This window comes from Rhinopithecus roxellana, chromosome 20, assembly GCF_007565055.1.
Source record: "Rhinopithecus roxellana isolate Shanxi Qingling chromosome 20, ASM756505v1, whole genome shotgun sequence".
Taxonomy (NCBI): Eukaryota; Metazoa; Chordata; class Mammalia; order Primates; family Cercopithecidae; genus Rhinopithecus; species Rhinopithecus roxellana.
This window is the reverse complement of record NC_044568.1, coordinates 39,693,656-39,708,932: the sequence shown is the minus strand read 5'-3', so window position 1 is coordinate 39,708,932 and position 15,277 is coordinate 39,693,656.

Below are 15,277 nucleotides of genomic sequence, written 5' to 3'. Positions count from 1 at the left end.
TAGCAGTGTGAAAATGGACTAATACACCGTATATGGGTTGAACAGCCCTTGTTGAACTTATTGTCTTGCTGTAGTTTCTTCTGCTGATCATGTATCAATAGGTCTTAATTCTAACCAGAAGCAACCACTAGCCAAATCATCATACATGTAAACACCACACTCTAGGCTCTAGGCAGTGGGACCATTACAAGAGTGAAATATAGAAAATACTATTAATCAAAACCTAAAATGTTTATGACCATTTCCATGTAACTTTTTACAGCTGTTACCCAAAAAATTGTCTTTGAAAGTCTCCTTTAGGAAGTGTCTTCAAGATTTTCGATGGAAGCTTTGTTTGAAAATCATGGAAATTGGGGGGAGGAGAGAGAACCCAGAAAGTAATTTCAATTTTATACATAAATTCATGTATTGCCATGTACTTTCACTCAAGTATGTGTTAATTTGATAAGGGTAATCGTTGGGACACTTAAGATGTGAACTCATGTAAAGAGAGGAAGATTACAGGACTAAGATATCTGTCCAGTAGAATTTCCCGCACGCTACTCTGTATCTTTTTTTACCCACTGAAATCTATGCTTTTTTTTTTATTTATTTTTTTTATGGAGTTTCTCTATTTGTTTCCCATGCTAGAGTGCAGTGGCGCAATCTCTGCTCACTGCAACCTACACCTCCTGGGTTCAAGCGGTTCTCCTGTCTCAGCCTCCCGAGTAGCTGGGATTACAGGCGCCCGCCACCACGCCAGGCTAATTTTTGTATTTTTAGTAGAGACGAGGTTTCACCATGTTGGCCAGGCTGGTCCTGACCTCATGTGATCCTCCCACCTTGGCCTCCCAAAGTGCTGGGATTACTGGCGTGACCCACCGCGTCCGGCCCCGTTTAATTTTATGTTTGGTTCTATGAACCTTTTTCTTGGCACTGAGATTGTTTGGTCCCTACTCATGTCAGTTAAAAAAAAAATTCTCAGCTTTAATTGCATTAAGTAGTCAAATTCACCACCATGGTTCCATCTATTTTTCTCTGCACTTGCTATTGCTCATCCTTATGAAAATCTCATCACCGCTACCTTCCACTCAGCTCACTAGTATCTCTAGGATAACCTACTGCCTATCATTTTTGAGAAGTGCCAACTTGGCCTTAAAAATCTGCCATATTTTGGGAGGCTGAGGAGGGAGAATTTCTTGAGGCCAGAGGTTCAAGATGAGCCTGAGTAACAAAGTTAAACCCTGTCTCTACCAAAAAAAAAAAAAAATTTAAAAAAAATTTGAAAAATTCTCTAGGCATGGTGGTGTGTGCCTGCAGTCCCAGCTACTCAGGAGGATGAGGCAGGAGAATTACTTAATCCCTTGAGTTCAAGGCTGCAGTGAGCCATGACTGTTCCACCACATGCAAGCCTAGGTGGCAGGGAAAAAAACTTGTCTCTAAAAAGTAAATAAATGAAAATAAATAAATAAAGTTTAAAAATAACCAGGCATATCAGGCAGTATCTACACCTGGGGTTTAAAACCAGTCAACTAGGTCCTAAGAAACTTGTTTCTTTTGGCTCTCTACCTCTTATTCTGAAATTCTTCCTGGAGTGCCAATATGATAAACATGAGTCTTTCCTAAGATGTGTGCATAAAGTACATTCTTTTTCTTCATAGACTCTCCCCACTCTTCCCCTTCCTCCCACCAAGTAGAGACACACAATCACATTTTAACAACATACCAATGTGAATTTTTAAAAGTAGAGGATATGCAAAATTATTACAGTTTTAGTATCATGTAGTTTAAAATCCAAGGAAAGTCTATGCATTCAGAAAATATTTGCAAAGTAATACTTGAAAAAGGCAAGACAAGTCAGCACAGGGAAGCTTTTAGATTTAGAGTTATATTTTACTTTGCAAATGGCAAAGACTCAGCTAGTGGTAGTTGTGCTCCTGAAGAGTAATGTTGACTTTGACTAAGTCATTTACTTTCTTCCATAAATTTATCTGATTTTGTTGTCTCCTGTATACTCCATGGCATGTTCGTATGTCCCATCACACCTTCATTATTACAGCATTGATAATGGAAATTAAGTATGCATCTTAGCACTTTAAACTCTTTGAACTAAAAAGCGCTAAATAAAAATTGTCATTAAAAAAATCTTGCAAATACCCTCAAGGTCTCAAGAGTAGTAATGAAAATCAAAGATGATGTTTGAATCTTTATCCTCAAATGCAATAAAATTCATCAAGAATTACTAAGTTGCATCCTTTGCAGTTCTCTCCATCTTCTGTTTTTAGATCTCAAGACAAAATCCTTTCCTTAGCTTGTGTGCATATTAATTGGATATTTTTTTCAGATATTGTTCACTTTTGGCACATACAACTAATTAAGAACTAACCCCATTAACAGGCTAACATGAAGGTGATGTTTTTCTAATACATTGTTTTATTTTGGAACATGCATAGGGATATTTTTAGCGGTTTGGTTACACACTAAATAAAATATTTTGTGTATTTTAAAGGATCCCTGCTAATCCATCTATACTCTTTCCTAGAAGCCCAGAATATAATTCTGATTTTATTTTTCAAAATAATCTTTTTATCCCTTTATTGGAAAATGTCACTTCATCAATCCTTTAGCAATAAACTCCTGCTGTGGCTTGACCTCCCTCTGTAACTTTTGTGACTTTACAATTCATCCTTTAAGTGGAGCTGTCATTCTGGTATGATCCTTGGTTTAATCCTGTTAAGCTCCTGCAAGCATCCCATTTTCTATATGTTGAACACTTCGTTGAAATGTAAGACACTTTTACAATCCATTTTTCATTTCCAAAGCTGCTGCTGTAGAGTAAATTCACCATTCACTCTTTCTGAAACTGTGCACTTTCCAAGGAGATTGACATTCCTAAAATTGTATCATCATTTTCCTCATTCATTTTACCTGTCATTTCTTTATCTGTTCTCATTCTACATGGTCCTCGGTGTCTCCTGTAACTTACCTACATTTCTTAGAGATTAATAAAATTCACCCCAGCTTCTAATGGGTGCAAAAGAGAGCCCCCTTTACATTGAAGACAAATAGAGCATCCTATCTGTATCATTCTGGCCCCATCATTTAACAGCAATAGGACTTGAGCAAATCACTTCAATTCCCTTTATTAGTTATTAGTATCATCTACTTCAAATAATCATGAATGATTCAATGAATCTGATAAGAAAAATACACAAAAGAATAGCCACCATTTGTTTTACTACTAAGTTTATTTGATAAAGGATTACAGAACTAAAATGTATTGAGCACCTAACATGTACCAAGGACTGCACTTGGAATTTTATAATTATTCACAAATGTTGTCATTAAAGTTGCTTCAAAAAAGGAATGTGAATTTGTCTTTGCTCATGTGTTATGTAGAGCCATGCTGTTATAACTATGATATAGTGCATTTGGTCTTTCAATCTCTATAAATTTTAGTCTCCTCATCTGAAAATGAAGATAATATTACTAAATTTTAGGATTCCTTTAAAGAGTAATGAAGTTATATAAAGATCTTAGTAAAATATCTTGCAGATGCTTTAAAGAAAAGTTAGTTATCTGTATTTATTGTAGTCACAGTGGCCATGCTGGTAGAGGTAGCAGGCAGAAATGTTTCAGCTTATGAACAATTTGTGTACTCTAAATGTTTCTAAAATTTTTAATAATGTATGCATATTGATGTGTATTTCATTTTAATATTTGTAAGGTGGTGTTGTAATTAGATGTTCAGAAAGACCCACGAAACCCATTTAATTTGTTGTAGAGCTGGACTGTTTTATTAATAGGATTATATATTTCTCTCATTCTAATGTGTCATCCCTGTACATTCACAGACCCATTTAAGATTTCAAATATTTTCGGCTGGGCACAGTGGCTCATGCCTGTAATCCCAGGACTTTAGGAGGTTGAGGCTGGTGGATCATCTGATGTCAGGAGTTTGAGACCAGCCTGGCCAACATGGTGAAACCCCTTCTCTACTAAAAATACAAAAATTAGCTGGGCATGGTGGCGGGTGCCTGTAATCTCAGATTCTCAGGAGGCTAAGGCAGAAGAATCGCTTGAACCCGGGAGGAGGAGGTTGCAGTGAGCTGAGATCGTGCCACTGCACTCCAGCCTGGGCAACAGGGCGAGACTCTGTCTCAAAAAAAAAAAAAAAAAAAAAAAAAGATTTCAAATATTTTCAAGGAAACCACATTGAACTGATTTTGACAGAGAGTCTTTAAGAATAAAAATATTCTGTAATGCTATACCCAAACTGATGATGACATAAAGCTACAACATTAAGCTATAGACCTTATAAATATTCAGTGTTTTTATTGTAATTTGTTGCCACAAGGAAGCAAATGTCAGATTCAACTGGAGATGGCACAGTCCTAGAAACAAAAACCCCACATCAATCCCTGAATTGGTCATCTCTGACTGAAATTGGAAATCAAAGGGAGATGCATGTCTTGTTTACTTATTTTCAAATATCACTGAAAATATAGTTTTCTTGTCAACTGCAATTACAATGTCTGAGTATTTTAAATATTTTATCTTCTGTTTGGCTGTTTGTATGCTCTCATTACAGTCTTTATTTTAGGGTATTTATTTTTCAATTAAGGTTACCTTCAAGACAAGATGATTGATTTGTTTTTATTGAACCTTCTTAAATATCTTGTTAATTACTAATAACCTCTATAATTTTACATGAATTACCGAGGAGGAAGCTGACTTAAAATTTGTATTTTTGTTTAACTGAAAATTCCAACTGTTGTTTTAGGAAATCTTGGTATTTTGCATCTATAAATGCGGTCACAGAAAAGCGAGAGATTTTATTATTTAACTCATTGTTTCTCAAAGTGTTCAGCCCATACACTTATAAAATGTGAGATGATTTTAGGCAGTGCATGAATTTTCCTTAAAATATGTATTATCAAATCCAAATAGCATCTCAATCCCATTATGTCACAAATATTTTAGATAATTGCAAAAAATTATTAAAGTGGATTTAGAGAAAATATAACTATATATGTTCACATATATAAATATATACATAATTTTCCAATATAGTGTGGGCTTTGAAAAATTTGCTAAAACAATAAAATTTTGTGAACTATTGGAAAAGTCAAAGATTGTCAGGGAAAGTTGGCTTCAAACTTCCAGTTGAGGATGTGCTGGGCACATTTGTCATGCACCTCTCTGGGAAAATGTGTGATTGAAAGTCCAGTTGGGCCTAAGGCTAGAAGGAAGTAAAAATATACAATCATTAGAATTTGTATTAGTAGATATCAACATGAGAGAAAAATAAAGAGTAATGTTTTAAGGGGATATTAATATGTAGCAAGCACACAAACAAACTATAACAACAGTAAGTTTCATGGCTAATAAACTCAAGCAAATTTCTTTGCAACAGGTTTTCTTAGCACCATTATGTTAATCGCAGTGCAAATCACCAAGAAGCAGATCAAATATAAGCTAATTCCTAAGTATGTTTGATCATGAGGCCCTTCCCTTCAAAAATTCCTATTAATATTTCAGAAAAGCGAGTGTAAGGCAATACTTGGTGACTGTTAAAGGAATAATGTTTGAGAAAAACACATGCAATTCATTTTTTTGAACTTCTTAATGGCAGAAATTAATTTTTATATGTCTCTATATTTTGTATGCATGAACATAGCAACTGTCAAAAAATATGGTATGAAGGAATTAGTCCAATACTTCATCAGATTTAAGATATTAGAAAGGATAGGATGAGAAATCATTTTAATTGTGAATTAAATTGAGTTGTTCAAAAGAGAGACTTTTGATCTTATTTGTAATCTTCACTTTTATTAATTTTTTCTATATTTGCTCTGAATTCAGAAACAAGCGTCTCCGTATAGATGACCCACAAGGTCCTGAAAGTCAAGTCCATTCTCACTTTTTGCACTCTCTTTTTCTACTCTTAGTACATTTAGGACACTATACTGTGTGTTTGTCAAACAAAGTTCTCAATGTATTATAGATGCAGGACAGGTGAGGCCCAAAATTGAAGCTTAGCCTGGGAGGGTTATTGGTTTAACTCAAAGAGGAATTAAAGGGTAAGCCAGTCGTGTTGGACAGAAATATTTTATTGAATGGTACTGCTCCTTGGGGAGTGGGGCTAACTCATAGGCAGTGTGCCCAGACTGGGCAATGTTGGTGACTGTATTTATACCTACTTTTACCCACTTTCAATTTTATGCAAATTAATGGGAAAGTTAATGCAAATTGAGGGGTGGGTTTCTAGAACTAATTTAAAAAGGGGTGGTAACCTCTGAGTCTTTGCAATGGAAAGGGCTGGTAACTTCCAGGTGGTTGCCATGGCATTTGTAAACTGTCACAGCACTGGTAGGAGTGCCTTATGCCTATGAGCAATGGGGGCAGCTGGGATACCTTTTGTCACTATCTGCGGGTTTCAGCTGATTTCTTCATTTTATCCTGTCTGAACCAGGTAACTGTTTTGGTCAGTAGGGTTGTGACCAGAAAATAGGCCCTGCCAGTCTCCTGTCTCATTATTAAATAATAGAATGAATGACTGAATAGCCAACTTTAAAGTACCCTGTATAGTTCAGCTTAGGCTTTTCTTTGTCCTGAAAAAATCATCCCCTGATATTGACGTAAGGGGTATCCTTTATATGTATGTAATTCCATAGCATTCCTACTTACCCATTTATAGAAGCAATGAAAAATTACAGTGATTATCAATGTAATTATCTCTTTCCATCGAAATTCTTTAAGAGTATACTTGTGCTGAATTTATCCCAGGCACATTATCTGGCTCATAGGAGGTGTCCAGTAAATATCTGATGAATGAAGAATAATTAAAACTTTATAATTATTATTAAAAGAAATTTGACTTAAAGGCCATTGTACTGGGTATGTAAACAAGACAAGTAAAATGTAATAGTCTAGGAATGTGATTTGGTCCACTTATGCAAACCACAGTATTATGGAAGTTACAAGCAGTGTGAAGTAATTATTGATGCCTATTAAAAACAGGAACTTAATGGTATTTAGGCAAATATTTACTGTTCACCAGCTGTATATGACCTTTCTCTACACATTTCTTCTCTATCATATTATTTGACCTCTCTTTACATGCATTATACAAGCATTACATTTATTTCTCATCAGCGCTGGAAATGGGTGGTAGGGGAGGGGTAGGGGCTCATTAAAAAAATAGCCTGAGAGAACTCCCATTCACAATAGCATCAAAGAGAATAAAACACCTAGGAATCCAACTTACAAGAGATGTAAAGGACCTCTTCAAGGAGAACTACAAACCACTGCTCAGTGAAATAAAAGAGGACACAAACAAATGGAAGAACATACCATGCTTATGGATAGGAAGAATCAATATTGTGAAAATGGCCATACTGCCCAAGGTAATTTATAGATTCAATGCCATCCCCATTAAGCTATCAATTACATTCTTCACAGAATCGGAAAAAAACTGCTTTAAAGTTCATATGGAACCAAAAAAGACCCTGCATTGCCAAGACAATCCTAAGTCAAAAGAACAAAGCTGGAGGCATCACGCTATCTGACTTCAAACTATACTACAAGGCTACAGTAACCAAAACAGCATGGTACTGGTACAGAGATATAGACCAATGGAACAGAACAGAGTCCTCAGAAATAATACCACACATCTACAGCCATCTGATCTTTGACAAACCTGACAAACACAAGAAACGGGAAAAGAATTCCCTATTTAATAAATGGTGCTGGGAAAATTGGCTAGCCATAAGTAGAAAGCTGAAACTGGATCCTTTCCTTACTCCTTATACGAAAATTAATTCAAGATGGATTAGAGGCTTAAATGTTAGACCGAAAACCATAAAAACGCTAGAAGAAAACGTAGGTAATACCATTCAGGACATAGGCATGGGCAAGGACTTCATGTCTAAAACACCAAAAGCAACGGCAACAAAAGCCAAAATTGACAAACGGGATCTAATTAAATTAAAGAGCTTCTGCACAGCAAAAGAAACTACCATCAGAGTGAACAGGCAACCTACAGAATGGGAAAACATTTTTGCAATCTACTCATCTGACAAAGGGCTAATATCCAAAACCTATAAAGAACTCAATCAAATTTACAAGAAAAAAACAACCCCATCAAAAAGTGGGCAAAGGATATGAACAGACACTTCTCAAAAGAAGACATTCATACAGCCAACAGACACATGAAAAAATGCTCGTCATCACTGGCCATTGAGAAATGCAAATCAAAACCACAATGAGATACCATCTCACACCAGTTAGAATGGCAATCATTAAAAAATCAGGAAAAGACAGATGCTGGAGAGGATGTGGAGAAATAGGAACACTTTTACACTGTTGGGGGGACTGTAAACTAGTTCAAACTAGTTCAACCACTGTGGAAGACAGTGTGGCAATTCCTCAAGGATCTAGAACTAGAAATACCATTTGACCCAGCCATCCCATTACTGGGGATATACCCAAAGGATTATTAAGTCATGCTGCTATAAAGACACATGCACACGTATGTTTATTGCAGCACTATTCACAATAGCAAAGACTTGGAATCAACCCAAATGTCCATCTGTGACAGACTGGATTAAGAAAATGTGGCATATATACACCATGGAATACTATGCAGCCATAAAAAAAGATGAGTTCGTGTCCTTTGTAGGGACATGGATGCAGCTGGAAACCATCATTCTCAGCAAACTATTGCAAGAACAGAAAACCAAATACTGCATATTCTCACTCATAGGTGGGAACTGAACAATGAGATCACTTGGACAGAGGAAGGGAACATCACACACTGGGTCCTATTGTGGGGAGGGGGGAGGGATAGCATTAAGAGATATACCTAATGTAAATGACGAGTTAATGGGTGCAGCACACCAACATGGTACATGTATACACATGTAACAAACCTGCATGTTGTGCACATGTACCCTAGAACTTAAAGTAAATAATGATAATAATAATAATAATAATAATAATAATAATAATAATAGCCTGAGAGCACAGGTGACTTTAGAGAGTTCAACAGTGTCAACAGAACAAGTGACATAGCAGCATCATAGTAAAGAGAACATCATGTACATGGGATGCCCACCAAGAGCATGAAGCAATCTTCTGGATGAAGCCATTTTCAGCATCTGGATGGATGCTGGAAGCAGCAATATGGAAGGATTTCACATGTTTCTACCAGGGCCCATGTTTACAGGAGAAACAATGTGAGGAAAGCATGCACTGGGGAAAGCTGAGTGAAAATGAACTGGCCTGATACCCAAAGAAGATCAGGTTCTATGTAGGATCAACTGGTGAAGTACAGTATTCAGCACATTTTTTTTTTCCAAATTCCTCAGCAATTTGATGTATGCTAGATATTCTAGTTAGTGAGATGATCTTGCAGTGTTTTCCTCTCTTAGTGACTTCTGACTTTAGTTGTCCAATTACTTCTTGGTTATGACTCATTCATTTAAACCACCACGTATTCTGATTATACCTATATTATGAAGTGATCTGCCTTTATATCTTTGCAGTAAACACAATGTAAGAACATAAATTCAGGGTGAAAATGTCCACAAATATTAAGTAGCATTATCTATATATACTTGGCTAGTCTAATTTCAAAGTATTTAATGCTTTCATGTACTCTGACATTTTACTGCATTCCTATCAGATATTTTCCTGTATAAGAAATGTAGTATATGTTGTATTTCTGTACACCTTCTTGGCAATCTGAAGGAAATGAATTTTCATATAAGTCAAACAATTTGTGGGCCCATTTAGAAAATGAGCAAGGTAAACTTGTGTTTGTGGTCTTATAATGTATGTGAGAAAGAATATTCCAAGACATACACACACACACACACACACACATATATATATATACACACACACACACACACACACACACACATAGAAAAGGACTAGAAAAGGAAACTGGGGAGAAGGGAGACAGGAGTCAGGAGTTAACCTTTGGAGACAGGAGTTAACTGTAAATGTATCACATAATCAGGAAGATGAAACAGAAAACAAACAAGGAAAAAACAAAGGAGACTCTTATCAGTCATATTATCCTCCTACAACTGAACACAGTTTACACTTCATTGAGAACCTCCAGGAAACTCATCTTCAATGGCTTAACACGTAAAAAAGAAATAGTGATTTTTTTTAAGGCTTGAGGAATTTGACTAGTCTTTAGTTAGTTCTCCCAATTTCTCTAGTTAGTATAATGATATAATAGATTTATTCCTAAACTTGTTCACTCTACCTTAATTTTATTTCCATAACAGCTTATGCTCCTGAAAATTGTTCTCAATGATGGAGAACTTGCAAATGTGAACTGAACTCTCAAGGCTGGGTGGAGAATTATGTTTTAATTCCTCTGCCATTTTCCCTCCAATAGTATAGCATATGATCAAATAAGATATAAGATTTACTTTAAGCTGAGAATGGCTCTTTTGTTTAGAACTAACTGATGGTAGATGTATGTCCCTTCTGGCGTCAACATGGTAAGATTTCTCTATTGATCAAGTAGCATTCCAGAGGGAAAGCTGTTTCCAGAGGACAGACACTACGTTACACAAACTGTCATTTTCTTGCTTTTCTGGAGCCAGGAGTAACTCAGCTGCTAATTAAACTGGGATGAATTAAGGTACATTGAATCTTCCTGCACATCTGTTCCAGGTCTTCAAATAGGACCATGAGGCACAGCAGACACAGCTCATTTGACAAGAGCCTTCTTCTACTTTCTACTACTTTCTTCTACTTTCAAATCAGTTCCAAAGAATCCCAATCCTCAGGTCATGGAATCCTGAGGTAAGAAAGAATGTGAATGAGAGAAAACTAACAACCACCTTGTGCATATCTTGACACTAAGAGTATGCAAAACAATAATTCCATATTCACAGAATGCCTGCAAGACTTTCAAAGTTGGGTCATTTTAGAAAGTGGAGTACATGGCCAGGCACAGTGGCTCACACCTGTAATCCCAGCACTTTGGGAGACCGAGGCGGGTGGATCATGAAGTCAGGAGTTCAAGAGCAACCTGGCCAAGATGGTGAAAATACAAAAATACAAAAATACTAGAATACTAAAAATACAAACCTAGCCGAGCGCGGTGGCAGCTGCCTGTAATCCCAGCTACTCAGGAGGGTGAGGCAGGAGAATCACTTGAACCCCAGGGTGGAGGGTGCAGTGAACCGAGATCGCACCACTGCACTCTAGCCTGGGTGACAGAGTGAGACTGTGTCTCCAAAAAAAAAAAAAAAAAAAAGACTATACACATTTATAAAACAAAATCATTAGATTAAGATTAAATCAGTTATTCCCTGATGACTCCTTTACACATAGCTTGAAGGATAGTTCGATACTATTATTTCTGTGGCTACCTAAAATATCTATATAATTTAATCTCATTTCTTTAATTAATCCCCTATTGTTGGAAAATGCTTTGGTTTCCATTTTTGTTTCTTTTTCCTGTTGTTACAGGTAAAGCTGTAATTATTTCTCATACATATATAAACACACACACACATGTATGTGTTTGTGTGTGTGTGTTACACATATATTCAGCCACACTTGCAGTTATTTACTTGAACTACATTTCTAGGACTAAAATTTTGGGGATCAAATTTTATTTCCAATTTTCCATTTGTGTATACATCACTAAATTACCAGGAGATATTTTACCTACTTTATCTATTTCCTGATATTTACAAATTCCTTTCTCTCCCTCCCTCAATCTCTCCCTTCCTCTATTCTTTCCTTTCCTCCCTCCCTCCCTCCCCCCGCCCTTTCTTCCTTCCTTCCTTCCTTCCTTCCTTTCGTTCTCTATTTGTCTCTTCATTACATAGTAGACTTTTTATCAATGGGTTCACAGTAATGAAAACCAAAATATGAAAATGTAATACAATTACATTGACAATCTCTAACTACAAATAAATTAATCAAATCTTGCAGAAAAGTTTACATTGTACATTTTCAGAAAAAAAGTGCTAATTCTTATATTCACATTAAAAATGATTCTGTATGTAGGTTTTTCATCAAAATGAAAGATCTAGATTATGATGTTAAGAAAATTAAATACCTAAGTAATAAGAAGAAATATGAAAAATAAGAATAACTCTAAGTTGACTATATCTGTAGCTGTATAAATTAGTTCAAGTATTTATTGATTTTAGTAATCAAGTGCTAATGACTGTGCTAGGCTCTCGGATTAATACAAGAAAGATATAAAGTTAATCTTTGCATTAAAAAGGTTTGTTTACTTGTTAGTGTCTTCTCTGCACTGGAGGCATACAGCATTGAAAAGCACCTTATATTCAAGAAACGGGGTCAGTTCTGTGTGGTGGAAGTATGAAAAGTGCTAGGAGGAGTGAGAAAAAGTATGGAATAGTAAATTGTACTAAATAGTGAAAAATCTTGAAATCCAACTTAGAAATCCCCAAAGTAAGTTTCCCAGGACACTAGCAGTCATATTTGTCCCTCGAAAATGTGACCCATGGATATACACGATTAGAAGATTCTGACTTGATATCTTCCCCCTCAAGAAGTTAAAATGTACATTAGCATCTAAGCAGATCTGAGAAGTCTTTCACTAAGAAATCAAATTACCTTGGTTTAATCCTGCATTTCCTATACCTATTTAATCAATGGAACTGTTTAGATGTAAAACCCAATGCTATCTCACAGACAGAGAAAAAACTCTTGTAGACAGTACAGAGCCCCAAAAAGCTTTTGACAAAAATATAATATTTTCCCAATCTCAACCACACAGGTATTGAACAGAGAAGAAAGAGACATATCTACATTTAAAGAAGAGTATAGAGGAAAATGCATCAGAAGTAAAATAAGCTCCTGGAAATATGGGAATTCCCAAAATATTTCAAGAGGCTGATGTAGTTAGTAAGAATCTCTGCCTGCAGAGCCAGTAGGGCTGGTGTTGATATACTTGACTGTCGCCAAGTACTTGGGCACCTCTGTCCATTACCTCAATTTGGGGTTATATTTGGGTCGGACATCTTTCTCCTTTTCAAGCCCATCCCACTCATCACCATCCATGTGTAGAATGTGGGCCAGAAAGAAATGACTAGGACTTTCCACTGCAAAGTGGGAAACAAAAAAGTCAAGGTTAAGGTTGACACTCACCCCTAAAAATTATGAAAATTTCCAAATATCAAATAAGTTTCAAGAGTAATACTACCTTGAATAGAAATAAATTCCAAAGATTCAGACTTCAACTTGAGTTCAAAAGTTGGAAAAATGATATATAATGCAAAATGAGTTAAATGATCACTTCTTTTAAATATCCAAGATAAATATTTGCCATTCCTCAAGCTTTAACAAAGCACCAAATAGAATTGATAGGGATGAGAATGATTTTATTTATTGTAGGATGTCATACTTTCTGTCTGGCACATTGAATCATGAAGATGCCTTTGACATGTATGATGATGAGGATTGTTATAGGTAGGAAATGAAGGTAAAGTGCATTTCTGTTCATTCTTGCCATTCATCATCACATTTCTTGATCAGTTCATGTAACATCACATAGAAGCATATGAGGAGTCTTTTAAAATGGTTTTATTATTTTCTAGTTTAAAAGTTGAGGATACTACCTTTACCACATCATTCCCCAAATTAGTACATTTAAGGTTCTCATTACATATTATCTTCTAAAATAATAGTAATACTGTTAGCTGGGGATTTTTCTGTTTTTCAGTCACTCTACTAAGCACTTTTTTAAAGGGTTACTTTACATTATTTGACTTGACCCACACAGGAAACTTACAAGTGAAATCCAATTTTATCTCTAAAAGAAGAGAAAACTAAGGCTCAGATGTTGAGTAACTTGTTAAAATCATGGAGCTAGGCAGTAGCAGAGACAGGACCCAAATCACAGTGCAATCTACTTTCATTTCACTTGGAGCTACTTTGACTTAGAAGACCATTTATGATCTGACAGCCTCTCACTTCCCATTCTTTCTCTAATTTAATCTCCTTCATTTCACTGCCAGATCACTCCTCTCCTGCCACCCAGGCCTCTTTACTCTTCACCAAATATGTCAAGTATACTCACTTGTGCCTTAGGGACTCTACATTTGTTGTTTGTCCTGAAATGTCTTCTCCCAAAAAGTCTGATGTGCTCTTTCTAACTTCCTTCTGCTTATCTGAGTATCTGATCAAATGTCACATTGTCCCCACCTCCCATGTGTCTGCCTCCAAAAGTCTCTCTCCTCTTTCATCTGCTTACTGTCTGCCAATGTACATGTAACCATCTAACATACCTGAGTTCTACTTACTTATTTTCTCACTAAACCTTCCCACCATGAGTCTGTAAATTTTCTGAAGGTAGGTACTTTGTCTATTTTATTGACTACTGTACTCTGAACACTTACAACAGTATTTGGCAAATAGTACTAAATAAGTATTTGTTGAGTTAATTAAGAATTATTTTCTCTTGTCTTTATTCTTACATATTTGTTTCATTTCCTATTTTTATATTTTTAAAATTTATTTTTCATCTCTAAAGCTTTATTACTGCAAGCAAATCAATCTCTAAGTATTTTACTAAACAATAATCAGATGCGACAAACTGTATGAGGTCTAAAAGAAAATATGCAAGGACGATAGAATATGGCCGATGCATTTCAATGGTTAGGAAATCACATTGGTCTCTACAAAACAAGGCAAGAAGAGATTGCTTTAGTTTTTTTTTTTTTTTCCTCTTTTAGGCTTATAATTTCAAATATATTGGAATTAAGACAGGAAAATGCAAAAATATTATATTAACCAAGTCATTTGAAGACAATGATTTTAAGTATTAATACAATGGAATTGTACTGAAAGAATGTGAGTAGATGAGAAATAAAAATAATTTCCATGAGTTATGTCTAGAAACAAAAACAAAGGGACACAAAAGCCCAGTGCACATGCATCATATTGACTCAAGACAAGTCAAATAAAAGTAATCTCTAACATACTTTATGCCTTACATCAGCAGTGACTGGATTTCTTTACACATATAAAAATAGAAAAACATGCTTCTTTGGTATTACAATGTACTGAATATCTAAAATTATTTTTTCTTATTACCATGTATTTCCTCTACTATGACTTGTCAGGTGCTTCATGCTGTTCTTTTTATCTTTGGTTGAGTCACTTCTATGTGCTCTAAAAAAGTACATTGTACATTTCCATTTCTTCTATTCCTGTTATTACTGACTTTATTTGGGCATTTGTCATCCATAATCTGGAAAACTGAAAGAAGCTATTCATTATTTTT